This window comes from Caretta caretta, chromosome 9 (genome assembly GCF_965140235.1).
Source record: "Caretta caretta isolate rCarCar2 chromosome 9, rCarCar1.hap1, whole genome shotgun sequence".
Taxonomy (NCBI): Eukaryota; Metazoa; Chordata; order Testudines; family Cheloniidae; genus Caretta; species Caretta caretta.
Genome location: NC_134214.1, coordinates 78903242 through 78917450, shown reverse-complemented (window position 1 = coordinate 78917450; position 14209 = coordinate 78903242). Strand labels below are relative to the sequence as shown.

Below are 14209 nucleotides of genomic sequence, written 5' to 3'. Positions count from 1 at the left end.
GTCTGGCAAGAAAGGGCAGGGACAGCCGTAGGGTTAGGTAATCTGCGAGAGGCTGCAAAGGGACAGATGAATGGTGTAAGAGGAGAGATGCGTGTGTGGCCAGGGAAATCAAACATCTCTATTAATCACCACCATGCAGATCATTGATCACTGGTATTTCCATACAAGATCATAACTCTCAGGCAAAGACCTTCTTGTGTTTGGAAGGTGGAAGTGCTTCCCGACGCATTAACTGACTCTCTTCAGGTTGAACAACCACCCCCACCAAAAAGTGTCTATACATCCTTTTAAGAGAGTATCCTCCACGATAGGAGGTGGTTTGGCACAAAGACTGCTGCATGGCCAATGGTTTGTAGCTGTCAGGGTTAACGGGGAGGTACCATCTTTCCCACTTCACCCCAAACTGAAAACCGGCAGAGGTTATAGTGAATCTCTGAAGAGTTATCAATGCAAGGTGAGCACAACTGTGAGGATAGATAGAGGGATCTGGATTTTTTTCTGCAAATACTCTTTTCTGCAGTCCCATGAGCCTGACCAGCACTTTGAACGACTAACCCTTTATGATAATTTTCTTAACACGTAATTATCCTGGAGGCTGTAGAAAAGCTGCAAGAACTATGGGCACGTTCTCTCTCTATACTGGTCCCCCCCAAACCTTCCTATCTTATTCAGAGGTTCTCCCCAAGCAGTCAGTGCTGTTCCCATTGTCACTCCTGACTAGTTCTCAAAGGGCTGAAATGCTAGGAAGGGAAAGGGAATCTCTGAAGAGAGCAGATTTGAGAGCCACAGGCTATGGGAGGTTTGCAGATGATGACAAAGGGGTGTAACTAGGAAGAATGGGAAAGGGAAAGGGAAAGACTATCCAAAAAAAAAAAACCCGCTTAGTGAGATGTACCAGGCTGTGGAATCATTCTTCAAGGGAAATGGTGGGAGCCCATCTCTTGGAACATTTGTAATAAGCCTGGACAACATACCTGGAAAACTACAGTAGGGAACAATCTTGCATTGGCCCCTGGGAGGTGAACTGTATGGAATCTCAGAGGGCTTTTCCTTCTCTAAATTCTAGGATTCCTTTAATTCTCTGACTCCAGCCTTCCCTTCTATATAGCACTCCTTCCTGCACCAAGGCAGCAGTCATGATACGACGATATTCACAGAGTGCAGAAACGTTCCATTAGACGTAAAAGATACCCAGTACAAACGGAACTTTGTATAGAGTATAACTTGGTACCATGTTAACAAGACAGTCTGACATCACAACACCCAACAGAGAAGTTTCAGAGATATTTACATATAGGGCTATTATTTTTGAAAGCCTGCTCTTTAGTTTTGCAGGCACAACCAAGAGCATTTAGAGGTCCATGTTCCTGAGGTGCATATTCCGTCACCTTGGTAGGCACATTCAGTGGCATCAGTTGCACCCACTTGCAAAATGTGGGTGCCAAAAAGGAGGCTCAAGTAAGGCAGGACTGAAAGATCAGCCCGTAATAGCATCAGAGAGAGAGAAACACTAACTATACCAACAGGCTGAATGGGGAGAGCTGGACAAAGATTATGTAAGGAGCTGTAGCTCACGAAAGCTCATGCTCAAATAAATTGGTTAGTCTCTAAGGTGCCACAAGTCCTCCTTTTCTTTTTGCGAAGACAGACTAACACGGCTGTTACTCTGAAACCTGTACTCTCTCTGTAACTTGCTCGTCTGGACAGAGGTGGAATTGTGTGTAATGAGACCACTGGACTTTGAAGGACTTCTCCAACTTGAGATGCCCACCAAACCAACCACCACGCACAGGCATTTTGTTCAATTCCCAGTTCAGCCCAACTCCACTTTCAAATCAGCGTCAGACACTCTACCCCTCATCTCTGCTCCTGCCTCGAGCACAATCTTCCTCAAAAATCAGAGAGCTCTTGTCTCCTAGGTGGTTTCCCTTCCCTGCCAGACACACACCTTATTAGAATGTAGTTGCCAGAAAAGGAAGGAAAAAGAAAAGCAAACCAGTTTCTAATTATGCCTTGTTTGCTTTTATTTAGAGCTAATCCAGACCACACAAAATTTATTTTCCAAATTAAAAAAAAAAAAAAAAGACGCACAACGTCATTAAAAATATTAAAAAGGAGGAAATAAGCAGTGTCTCTTTCCACCTTTCCCTCTCTGATTAAATACTATTTGCATTTCAAAACAAACCATTGTTAATTTGGACCAAATGTTACCAGAATTCTCTCTAGTTAGGATAATTGAGCATGTGGCAGAGCAATGAATTACTCCTTTTTTTTTTTGCAAAGAGTCCAGATTAGCTTTTCCTCTGGTCTGAAGTGGCGACTTAGTGGACACAGAGCCTAGTTTGTGTAGAAACTTGTTATGCAGCTCTCTCCTGGGACAGACATCTGTGGCCCAGATACAGAAAACAGGGAGGTATGCTGCTTCTCAGGTGCCAGGACAAAGGATTACTGTGACATGGTGCCCAGAGAAAACTCTTGGTGAAGGCAAATTTAAGATTGACAGTATGTAACAATAATTAAAGGGAAAATTTACAAGAAAGTTTTCAGACCCAGTCCTTTAACTGAGTCCACACATGTGGATTCCTGCACTCACTTGGAGCCCTAGCTGAAATCAATGGAGCTAGTTGCAGAATTAAGGCCAGAGTAATTTGAAGATTATAAAAAAAGGCCAGGAAATCCAGAGTTAATTTACAAGAAACCCAGACCTTTGAAAGTATGGAAATTCACAGTTTAAGGTACCCAAACAGCATGAAATCTGCTCTCTATACACACCACTGTGACAGAAAGTACCCGTGTCCACACCCTACACACTGTTGTAATAATCTTTGTACAAAGTATGCCTTGTAAGGTATCATTTGAAAACTCATATGTTGCTGGTCAGTACTGTCCTGATGAAATATGGGTGGCACCTTTGTGTGTGAAGTGATAAGATTCCACTCTGGGGAGTTGTTAACATATGTTCCAAACTGAGGTTGGCAAACAGGTCTGCTCAAACAAAGGAATGTGTGCTCTGATTAATTTGCATTTAAGCAGTAGCAGAGTCATCAAGCAGAAAGGGGAGGCAAAGGAAGCTCAAACAAGTGAGAACAAAGCATCAGGGAACATCTTTCCCCATAGACTTTTTGTCTCCTGGTACCCAGCTGGAAATGTTTTTCAAGACAGGGACTGAAGCTATAAAAAGGAGAGAGAAACACCCCAAGGCAACTCCCTTCTCTGTCCCTGCCCATCCTACTCTCTGCATTTGAAGCAACTGAGGTAGCCTTAATTGGATTCTGGGGAAGGGTCCTGACCTAGGCAGCTTGGTCAGTGAGACTGCTGAAAGCATATGGTGAGAATCTGTGCTTGCATCTGATACAGTTTGTTAAGTTGGGCTCCAATAGTGTTTGGACTTTATTTTCGTGTAACCATTTCTGACTTTTATGCCTCATTACTTGTATTCACTTAAAAAATCTCTCTCATAGTTAATAAACTTGTTTTATTGTTTTGTCTAATCTGGTGTGTTTAAATTGAAGTATTTGGGAAACTCCATTTGGGGTGCCAACTTGTATGCATATTATTTTTGTTAAAGAAATAATAGACTTTATAAACGTGTACTGTCCAGGAGAGGGCTGAGTAGTACAGGGCGTACATTTTTGTGGGGGAAATCTAAGACTGGGATTGTGCTGGGGTCATTTTGCAGTATTGTGTTGGGGTCGCCCTGGTAAGAGCCAAGGTGTGGCTGGCTGGGTGCAGCACACACAGACGTAGCTGGGAGTGACTTGCATGCTGGAGCTGTTTGTGAGCAGTCCATGTTGGAGGCTACAGCAGCAGGACATTGTAAAGGGCACCTCCAGTGAGAGGGCAGGGGTGACACAGCCCTCCACTAGTCTGGATTGTGCCCTGGATGTCACAACCACCCTTCTTTGGCTGGGGGGTTAAAAATGTGCACCAAAGAACATTGGTTTCATATATACAAGTCTCTAGTACTAAGCATGATGCTTTGCCATCCTTTTCATGCATGCACTCTGATTTCAATGATGTGAGCCATGGAGACCAGATAGATGTTTCTAAAGACACCTGGATAACTGACTGGCATGTGCAATAATGGAGCACAATCCTATGAGGTGATGAGCACATTGCTGGCCCTCAGCACCTCCCAAAACAGTGTGTTTAATGAAGTGTGGGGTGTGAGTCCCTTCAAGATACTCTGTTTTATCAGGAATGTGCAGAATATTTATTTCTGTGTACAGTGTGTCACAGTTACCAGGCCAGCTGTGTCTCAGGCCCCTCCTGGTTTCTCTGAACCACCCTCTCTAGTCTGAGGGTGTGATCTCTCTCTTGGCCTAGAATCACCTGATTCTCCCACTCAGAGACTGTGTGATGGGTTGCAGTCCCCTAGTATCAACCATGACACTTCAGCAGGTTTGACTTAGGCTCAGACCCTGCAGTTTTCTTCCTTCCTGGGCGGGGTCAGTGGCATCCAGTAACCAAACAGCCTTTGTAGAGCAAAGTGTTGTTTGTTTAGAATAAAAGCATTTCAGGAAAAAAATACCTTAAACACAATAAAGCAGCCAAAATGCAATTTTTGCTTTCCCTTAATGTTTACCATTCCCTGGATCTGGGAAGGCCCGTTTCCTTTAGACTCCTCCACAGTGCCTGATGGTCTCTGTGTTACCCTGTCCCTCTGGACAACTTCTGGTAAGTGCTTCACCTGCACAGGAATCAAAATTAATTGTTTGTAGCCCTTTGTACTGATAAACCCCAGCATTGAAAAACAAGGTTTGCAGTACGTTGCAGTCGAGATCTAGGACCATTGAAGCTACAGCAGGGCCTCATTGTCTTTCTAACATGTACCTAGTTTTTACCTGGGAAGCCATTCTTCTCCAAGCCCTCCCATAGGTTAGATCAATGTGGTCACACAGGAAAGATTTATAGCCCAATACAGAATAACCTCCCTTCACTGACCTGATCACATACAGCGTTCATGCCATTATTACACATCAACATCCATAGACTGACAATTCTTGCAATATTCAGAACATTGTTACATTCCATCCCCATTTCTATGACATGGTGTATGATCGTGAAGATAGCTGGAATTGGGGACTCCACTCTGCGATTAAGAGATAAAACTACTTGAATGGGGCAGTCGGTTTCTGAAATTTTCCAGCTGTTCACTAGGAGGACAGAGTTAAACTAGTTTTTTTGTAAGCTGTGACTGTCCATACTTTACAATCTGTGTTTCCTATAAGTTTAAACTTTGACTCTGAATTAACTGACTTGCTGAATGATATGCTGAGTGCTTGATGCTGTATGATACATGGAGAAAAACACAGACCTTGGACAAGGAGTTTACAAGTGAATCTGGACAGACATATAATGCAGCAGTTGATTCAGGGTTGGAAGGTTCAGTCTCAGTGCAGTTCAGGTTATTTTTATGTATACATTTTAAAGGTCACTTTATAAATGGATCGTCCTTGAGGGACTTAGAGGAAGAAGATCATTTTAAAGATGTCACCACAATGATGCTAAGCAACCTGAAGAACACAGAGGAATTATCAGACTACAGTCTACCTGAGAACACATTACATCTGTGAAGGAAGTTTTGAGAAAATCAAGGATGACTTTGGGGGGGTCTTGGGAAAGAACTGGAAACAGTAGGGAGGCAAATCTTCTCGGAGATCCTTGTGGTGCCAAGAACCACTGAAGGAACAAATTAATTCTGGAGACCAACATATGGCTATGCCCCTGTTGTACAAAGGAGGTTTCATTGGGGCATGGGAATGTCTTCTGTGATGAGACAGAACTATCTTCTCCCCTCCATGATATAGGGGTGCCACCCCCCTGGTTTCTAAAGTGGCAGTGCTTCCGAGGCAGACTTTAAAATAGAGGAAAGAGAAAGGGGAAGAGAGGGAGTGAGTGTCACTCAGAACAATTTACCAACATACGCAATGGAAAGAAGATGGAGCTATTCCAAAAAGATGAAGCTCCTTGGGACAGGGATCATCATTTTGGTTTGTGGTTGTGCAGCACCTAGCACCGTGGGGTCCTACTCCATGAGAGAGGCTCCTGGGAACCGCCACAGGATGATGATAGAGAGGAGGAGGAGGAGAAGACTGGAGCTGGACAAATACTATCTCAGAAAACTTCACTGCTTCTTTCTGTGCCTGAAACATCCATGGGCAGTTCACAATTTCTTGAATTTGTTCATTAATGGAAAGGTTTTTTTTTTTTTTTTGTTGCCAAAAGAGTTTTGATAAAAAAATGGTGCTTGTTGTGAATGTTTGATATGTGACAATTTCAAATTGGAGCTGTATGGACTGGGCACATAGGGTCAGTGCGTCTCCATAGTTACATCACTCCTCTCACTCGGTTACCTAAATGCATGGAAACATGCTGGTTCTGTTCCATGACTGGATGAATAAGAGTCAGTTCCTGGGGTGACTAAATATGAATGTGAAATTTGCTTTTTGTGGACATGCTCCAACATTCCCTTAGAATTCACCAGTTTTCATTAACACTCCTCCCAGTAAACTAATGCATTAGAATATTCACAAGAAGTCAATGCAAGCAAAGCAATTTCATTCCTTCTCCCCCCTCTCCCCAAACCTAATGATTACTTGAGGAAATCTTTTCCCCCAGGATTTGCCAGCAGCAGTCACACTATTGTGAGACCTAAAAACGGGATACCCCAATGGAAATCTAGCCGGGGTCACAATATTGCAAGATCTTACAATGGGACAGCCCTAGGAAAATGTAAAACTGCTTAGATTGTCAGTTCTTTGGGGAAGGACCGTCTTTTTGTTCTGTGTTTGTACATCACCTAGCACAATAGGGGCATGGTCCGTGACTGGGCTCCTAGATGAGAGTGAGTCTTCTTTACCAGCTCGTCATTTGATCTACTCCTCTGTGGGCTTGTTTCTGCCCTCGCTGTCTGGAATGAACCCCCTCCCCACATGCCAATCAAAGGGAGCTGTGCTGAACAAGCAGGACTAGACTTTTAGATCATGTAACCGTTGGAAGCGGAGCATGGCAAAAATCAGACAATTAATTAACAGCAAATGTATAGTTAATGGAGCTTCCCCCCACCCTTTCCTAAACAATTTGTCAAAATGATTTCATAGAAATTTAGCGGATGGGGCACTACTTGCAGATGGTCCATCTTGCTCTGGATTTTCTTTCCCTTTCAGAACAGAAAGCTGATATTTCATTCTCAGATTTGGAATTAACTGCACATTTGTTTGGGACGGAGGTTGGGGGAGGGGAAGAAATTACTGCTCTTGCCCCTGTCCAGAAAATAGGACATCCAAGAACTGTAAGTAAAATAACAACATACAGAACTGACATAACATGAACCCTTTTATAAATATTCCTTTATTGCCTTCGCGTTCATTTAAATACACAGCAGAAAGTCCTCTAAGGCTAGGTTAGAGACTGTAATAAAGGCAGGCGAGGGAAGCAGGCCAAGCTGACTATTGGGGATGTAATTGCTGTATGTCATGTTGTTACGGAGTATGCTTGACAAACCCCTGGCGTTGCTCTGCTTCCCAAAAAACTGCAAAATAAGAAAAGGGCTGTTAAATTTTTAGTGGTTTTTTTTTTAAATTGCACTAATATTAAAGGAGGGAAAACAGCTGTTTACAGATTTAAAAGGCATTTTCTTGGTAAGCAGCCTGATTACTTTCAAAGGTGCAGAGAAATATTAAAAAGCAAGCCAGAAGAGAACCTGCTCCCACAATGGAGCCAGTCCTGAGGTGCTGAGTGCTCCTTGTTTGAAGTTAGCTTCTTGGAGGCCCCGGTTCTGCAGAGTATTTGAGCATGTGCTTAACTTTAAATATGTGGTTAAGTCCCAATGAAATCACATGCCTGGGTGCTTTGCCAAATTGGGGCCAGAAGATGCTCAAGTATCTCACAGGATTGGGCCAACTGTTAAACGCTACAGCATGACCTAAACACATCGCAAGGGCAATGCAGCATCTCCACTCCTTTGGAAGTGCTCAGCAAAGTCGATCCCAAATCCCACAGTAACGTTGTAATTTTAATATTATGTGTTGGATGCCACCACGATTAAGTAACCCAGGGCACTGGCTTTGTCAGCACATTTTCCATTTGAGCTTACATTTATTTTTCATTTACAGGTTCTGGCTTCGCAGACCTAGTGGAGGCAGGCTGCAGGGTGCTGAGAGCTTGCTGAGCCTTTCGGTGTAGACTCTGCTGGAGCGTCCATTAAACAGCGCTAGATCCTGCCTATCAGATACATGATCAGTGCCCCACTTTTTCCTTCATAACTTGGGGAGTTTCCTGACATTCAGGCAGTTTGTAAAGTTTGGGAGTGTTTAGACACTATTATAATGCTAATAAATAACTAGATCAGAATGGTAGGGCCAGGGCCCCAATGTGCTATGCACTCCAAAAAAGAGAGTCCCTGCCTTGAAGAACTTACAATCTAAATAGACAAGAGGTGAAGTGGCTTGCTAGGTCACACAGCCTGTCAGTGGCAGAACTGGGACCAGATCCCCGGTTCCCAATCCAGTGCTCTATCCACTAGACTCTGCGACCCCCAACATTTGGTAATTGTTCTATAAATCACACAATAAATTCTGAATAGTCAGAGGTGAAAGGCTATTTTCCTTTAAGCCAGTTGCCAGTCTCTGACAATGGGAACTCTCCAAGCAAAGGAAGATGCATGGCAAGAGGAAGCAGAAGCTATGTCACTGGGTTCAAACCAGCCTAGGTCACTAGTGACCAAAATCTTTACAGGGTGGTGGTTGTTTTGCAGTGAGTTAGTGGGTCTCAGTGCAGCTCCTAGTGGGGACACACATACTCCACAAAGCCGCACCACCCCTACTTCATTGGCTGCCTCAGCAGAGAGGCCGAAGACAGAAGGAACCTGTAGACTGAACTCTCTCTCACCCTTCGTGGTGGTCTCTCCAGATCAGGACGGAGGCCCCCGCATGAGGCAGCGCATGGAGGAAGTTCACCCGACTACCGCTGCCCATGCTGTACATGTTTTGAGGACTATGTCATTCTCCAGCGCTGTCAATCTAGCACCTGGCATTAAATACACATATCAAAATAAATAGATAGTGTAAACAGTAATAATAAAGGGAAACAGCGATGGGCAAACAGAATCCAGCTGTGAGGGGAGCAAATCCTGGAGCTTCACAACTTTCCCATCCATCCATGAAGCAATTCACTAATTTTATTGAAACCAGATCGTCTGCCTCATCTTGTATGGGTTGCTTCAGCCAATTCGTCACGTCTGCCAGGCCTCCGGGGGCTAGCCCGCCATTGGTAGGGGAGCTGAGTAGATGATGGAAATGATGCAGGCCGACTGATTTTCCCAATCAGGGCATTGTCCATGCTCCCTCTTTATTTTTTTATATTGAGCTATTTCCATGAATTGGGAAGAGCATCTGAGACTCAGGGTTTGTGGCCCATTGAGCCCTACAAAAGATGCTCCTACATCTTTGCTTCCTGTTCTTTTCTCCATACTATTTAAGTCTTTCCATTTCACTTATACTTGTGCCTGATTTGCAAAGACTGACATCAGAACCATTCATTTTCTGGTTATGCAATATGTGTGTGTGCGCACGCATGGGCATGCGTATTTGCATGGCTGTCTCCTGCAGGATGCAATGTGTATCAAGCTCCTAGTATGTATTTGTTTCAATTCCCTATGCTTAGCTGATGTGAAAAGCCTGTGCTTTATAAAAGTCCTGAATCAGTTCTGACCTGCACAGAGCATGTACAGGCTTAGCAGACAGCTGTGGTATCTGGGAGAAGGTGCAGCCAAGAATTGCTAGTAAATCCATGCAGGAGATGGCAGCTTTCCCGGGAGTTGTCAGGAAGACAGCAAGGCTAGACATGTTCTGGGACCATGATATTCACTCCCTTGAATCTCCCAGTAGGGACTGGGGAACTGCCCTTAGTGTTGTGAGAACAGAAAGGCAAAAGACATTACCTACTTTAAAACAGAACTAGAGAATAGTGTCCTAGTGGGAAGGCCATCATTTTATTAAGTTCTGCCTATAATACATCCCGGTCTCTCTAGGAAAAAGAGGACCAAGAACTCTGAGTTTAACCTAACTCCATAATGAAAGCTGGTCACAAAATACAAGAAGTGGTTCATAAATATTTTCATGAATCAAAGTGGTGGCATCTAGGCCCCTCTCATATTATGCATGAACATTATCATCTGAATTGTGATGGTACTCAAAGGGCCCAGTCTATATCTGAACCCCTTTGTGGGGGAAGGTATATAAATACGTGGACAGATGTGATGCCTGTCTCATCCGGCAAGATGCAACATGTCAGTGTAAAATACAATACAAGGGAGGGAGGACAAGGTCAGTGATAATAAGATCACAAGTTTATCCAGGTTAGTGACATGTACAACTTCATGGTTTCAGACCAAATCAGTAGATAAACAAAACCAGCTGGCACAGAGAGTTATTTCCCTTTATTGAAGACTATAAGAACTTTCAATAGTGTTTCATCAAGGATGGTGAGGTAATATTCACAAATTGAAACATATTTTAGCACAAACAATTATGCACCTCAAAATTCATACTGGTAAATGTATTATTCATCATTTGTGGTTCTCAAATTTCAAAAGTTTCACTTACCCAACCAGTAGGCAGAAAAACACCATCATGTGATATAGGTGACCAGTCATCATATTCCATGAACAAAGTGGTCAGTTTGCAAAAAACCTGCCCCCCTTCCCCCGCCCCCACCTATTCACACACTGCCATTTGCTTGTATAAACTGTTGGGCAAATGCTAACAAATAAACGCATTTGCAGATATTCGGATGATTGCCTGAAGGATTCACAAACAGAGAAATGGGGTAAGTTCACCAGATAAATGACTGGCAATGAATGATGCCTCCAGCTCTAATGACCACACCTGGGCATGTCTGTGGAAATGCAGAGCACCCGGGGAACAGGTGGAGGAGAAGACTTTCTGCCTTTTGTATTTAAAGTTTGCCGCGTTCCTTTCCTGACCCATGGCTGCGATTGACATGAAAGTAAAGAATTTTTTAAAAAGAAAAGCCAAGCATTGATACACGGTTTGGGGCCCTACGTTCTCTCTCCTGCCTCTCTCCAGGGGCAGAATTGTGAGGGCCGAGGAGAACAAACACCTCACCTAACTCAATAACGAGTTTGCTGAGCATCCCGAGAGCGCCACAGCTAGGCTTACATTGGAGTCCCCATCAACACTCTTCTGCTGGAAGCAGGCACATAGGCTGTTTCCATCTGCCTCTGCAAACACTCACACAGGGCAGGGCAGATTGTGTAGCGGCCTTTCCTGTCCCACTCCTCTGCATTCCAGCCATAATGTCACTGCTGGTTTCTTCCTGACAACTTATTGAGCCATGTGGTAGAGGGAAGTAGGCTGTGTGCTCACCTCCGCCCCGGCTGGAAAGTGAAGTGCAGCTGTTTTGGAGCTGCACTTCAACAGACCAGATAACATTTCACAATTTATGGAATTTTGGCAATTTATTTCAGATCCTTAAAAGCAGCTCCACTAAATGATTAAGCAGAGAAAGCCATGCACTATGTTTTCTTTCTTTTAGCATGAGCCTCTGAGCCCATAGAAGCAGTTCATGGTACTCAATGGGGGTGCAAACCTTTCCTTCCCAGGACAAAAGTTTAGCAGAAATAACTTGTTAAAAACTAGTAGAATTTCCTTCTAGGCAAAACTTTCACCAAAGATACAATAGTGATCTCATGAGTGAAACTCAAAGCTATCATATTTCTTTTTAATTCAATGGAAGCAGGGTTTAAAAGTACACATTGTCAGAATAGAGACTATGTGGGGAAAAAAAACACCTATTCTAAAAATCATCTCCCTGCCTGTATTCTAAATTATATCTGCGGACTTTACTGGCTATAAATAGTGAGTATTACATTTTCACTCCGGCTGCCTGTAAGCGTCTAAGCAAGCTGAAAGCTGGAGAGTGAAAATGAGTAGAAACTGTTATGTGAAACTGACCGGCCTAGATTCACTATACCAACTGAAAGAAGAACAAAAAATATCAACCAGTACAAATGGCATAAATGAGATTAAATTAAAGAAACCCTCACATCACCAAAGTGATTATTAGTTTTTACAATATACATTAGGGCCTTTTACAAAACTGGTATAAACCCATTGAAGTCAGAGGAGTCATACCAAGCACAAATGTGACCTGTAATTTATATCTTGATTGCTCCTTTAATTAATGCAATTCACAAGGCCCCATTGACCATTTTTTCTTTTTTCCTCAGCTCACTGTGGGGCTGAAATATATTCACACAGTAGTAGTACTTGCTTCGACCAGCTCTGAAGCCGATCCAAAGTCACCAAGAAACACAAACAGCAGCAGTCTTGGATTTGATTTACTTTTAAATTTAAATAAATAGAAATCTAGCAGGACTGTGGAGAGAGGGCTGCCACCTGCAGGCCTCTGATGTGTGAGGTTCTCTTGTGAAGCCTCTGTTAAACTGAAGATGATCATGAGAGAAAGCTCATAATCAGGGCAACAGCCTCATGAATACTTCATCAGGCTAGCATCCCTCAGAGTGAGTCGTGCATCACTTACCGAAGAGCCTTGGCTTCTTCTCTGAAACCCTCCAGAGACCATCTCGATTCATATTCTTGGACCAGACAGTGGAAGTGAGGTTGAGAAACTTTGACAGTCTTTAGGGGACATGTTTAGTGTGAAAAAGTTGTTTGACAATTCTGTATGATGAAATGTCTTTGCTCCAGAGCTGCTCTGTGTGGGGGTACAGCCATGGCAGAGCTGTACAGGCTGTTGCAGGTCAGGATTGAGGTGCATTGGCAGAGCTGTGTGGAGGCCCTGGATTAGGATACCAGTGGGGGCTTCAGATCAGGATTAAGGGGCATCAGAAGCATGAAGGGATTGGGGAGGAATCCAGAACTGGGATAAACAGGATGCTGTAAGTCTGCATTTATCCCTGCTGCTTTTGGGCTACAACCAGTCTCCTTCCTAAACATGGAAATTTACCCAAATAACAAAATACAATTAAAAGGGGAACTGTGAGCAGTAGAAGAAAAATCATCATTAAAGAACATGGGCTCCCTTTGGTGTTTCTGGCCCCAGGGCTTATAATTCCTGCTGCTGTCGGAGGAGGAAGATGACAAAGAGATATTCACACTGGGTACCCTTAGGGCATCAGGCCTGTAAATTCCACAGCAGTGGAAACGGAGCTGTTCTTCATCTATTGTGTGCAGACAGATGTGCAGAGGATGCTATGACAGAAATACTGAGCTTAATCATCTTGTGTGATTCCTGGAGAAATGCAAAGCATTAGCTTATTAGTGTTGCTAAGAAACAAGAGCTAGCACCCAACGTAGTCAAACAAAACAAGCCTGAGACGGATACTTGAAAAATCAATGGCGTCTTCAAATGTTGCTCTTGTTTCTTTGCCCCGTGATTGCATATTGAAAGTGTGCTGTCTCTTTTAGAAACGTTCCCTGGGCTTGGCGGAGGGTCCATGCCGACCAAGCCTTTGGGATTGTCACTGGCTATTCCACTTGGTGCTCTCAATCACGTTGCAGGAAAGCAGCTGCCAGGCCCATGCAGATTTCACTTGAAAGTCAATCTCCCTTTTGCTAAATGAAGAGATCTTAGTATTCATAGAAAATGGGGATTTGTATATTTATTTATTTGTTCATAGAGAGCACAGATCAAGGGGCAGGATGGCTGTCTGGGCCAGGGTGGAGGGAGAGGGACCCAAACTAACAGGTTTCCTTACATAAGGCACACAAGTAATCTTGTTTCTATAAAAAGAAATTACTCAGCCATATTTGAATAAAGCTCCTGGAAGCAAGATAACAGCTTAATCCTGCCTACCACTTGCTACACAGCAACATTTCCAGAACACTAGGCCTAAACCAGTATGCAATCCATGTTCTACTACTGTTTTCCCCATCCCTGTTCACCCCAGCTCAGAGAGACCATTGTTTAGATAGCATGGGGATAGGAGCAATAAAATGATATAAGACGATAGGGCCTTTTGCCATCAGTGGAGCTGTTGTCACTTATGCCAGGAGCTGAGTCCGAACTAGTGTACCCTCATTTTTCTACCTTTCCAGGCTATTTTTAAGATTAAGGAAATCATTTTTTCACTAATCCCCGCTCAAAGAATCCTGCAGAAAAATCCCTCCTTTTTTAGGAAACAAATGGAAATGAAAGTAAATTATGAATAATGAAAACTGCA

General features: G+C 43.4%; 1 long non-coding RNA gene across 1 annotated transcript; it reads right to left on the bottom strand.

Annotated features, from left to right (window-relative positions):
* Window positions 1–7335: 7335 nt before the first annotated feature.
* LOC142073297 (uncharacterized) lies at window positions 7336–13128 on the bottom strand. The gene is made up of 3 exons (XR_012670100.1): window positions 12568–13128; window positions 8893–9030; window positions 7336–7534 (listed from the first exon to the last, which is right to left on the bottom strand). It is a non-coding gene; the product is annotated as an uncharacterized LOC142073297 (long non-coding RNA).
* Between the last annotated feature and the right edge of the window lie 1081 nt (window positions 13129–14209).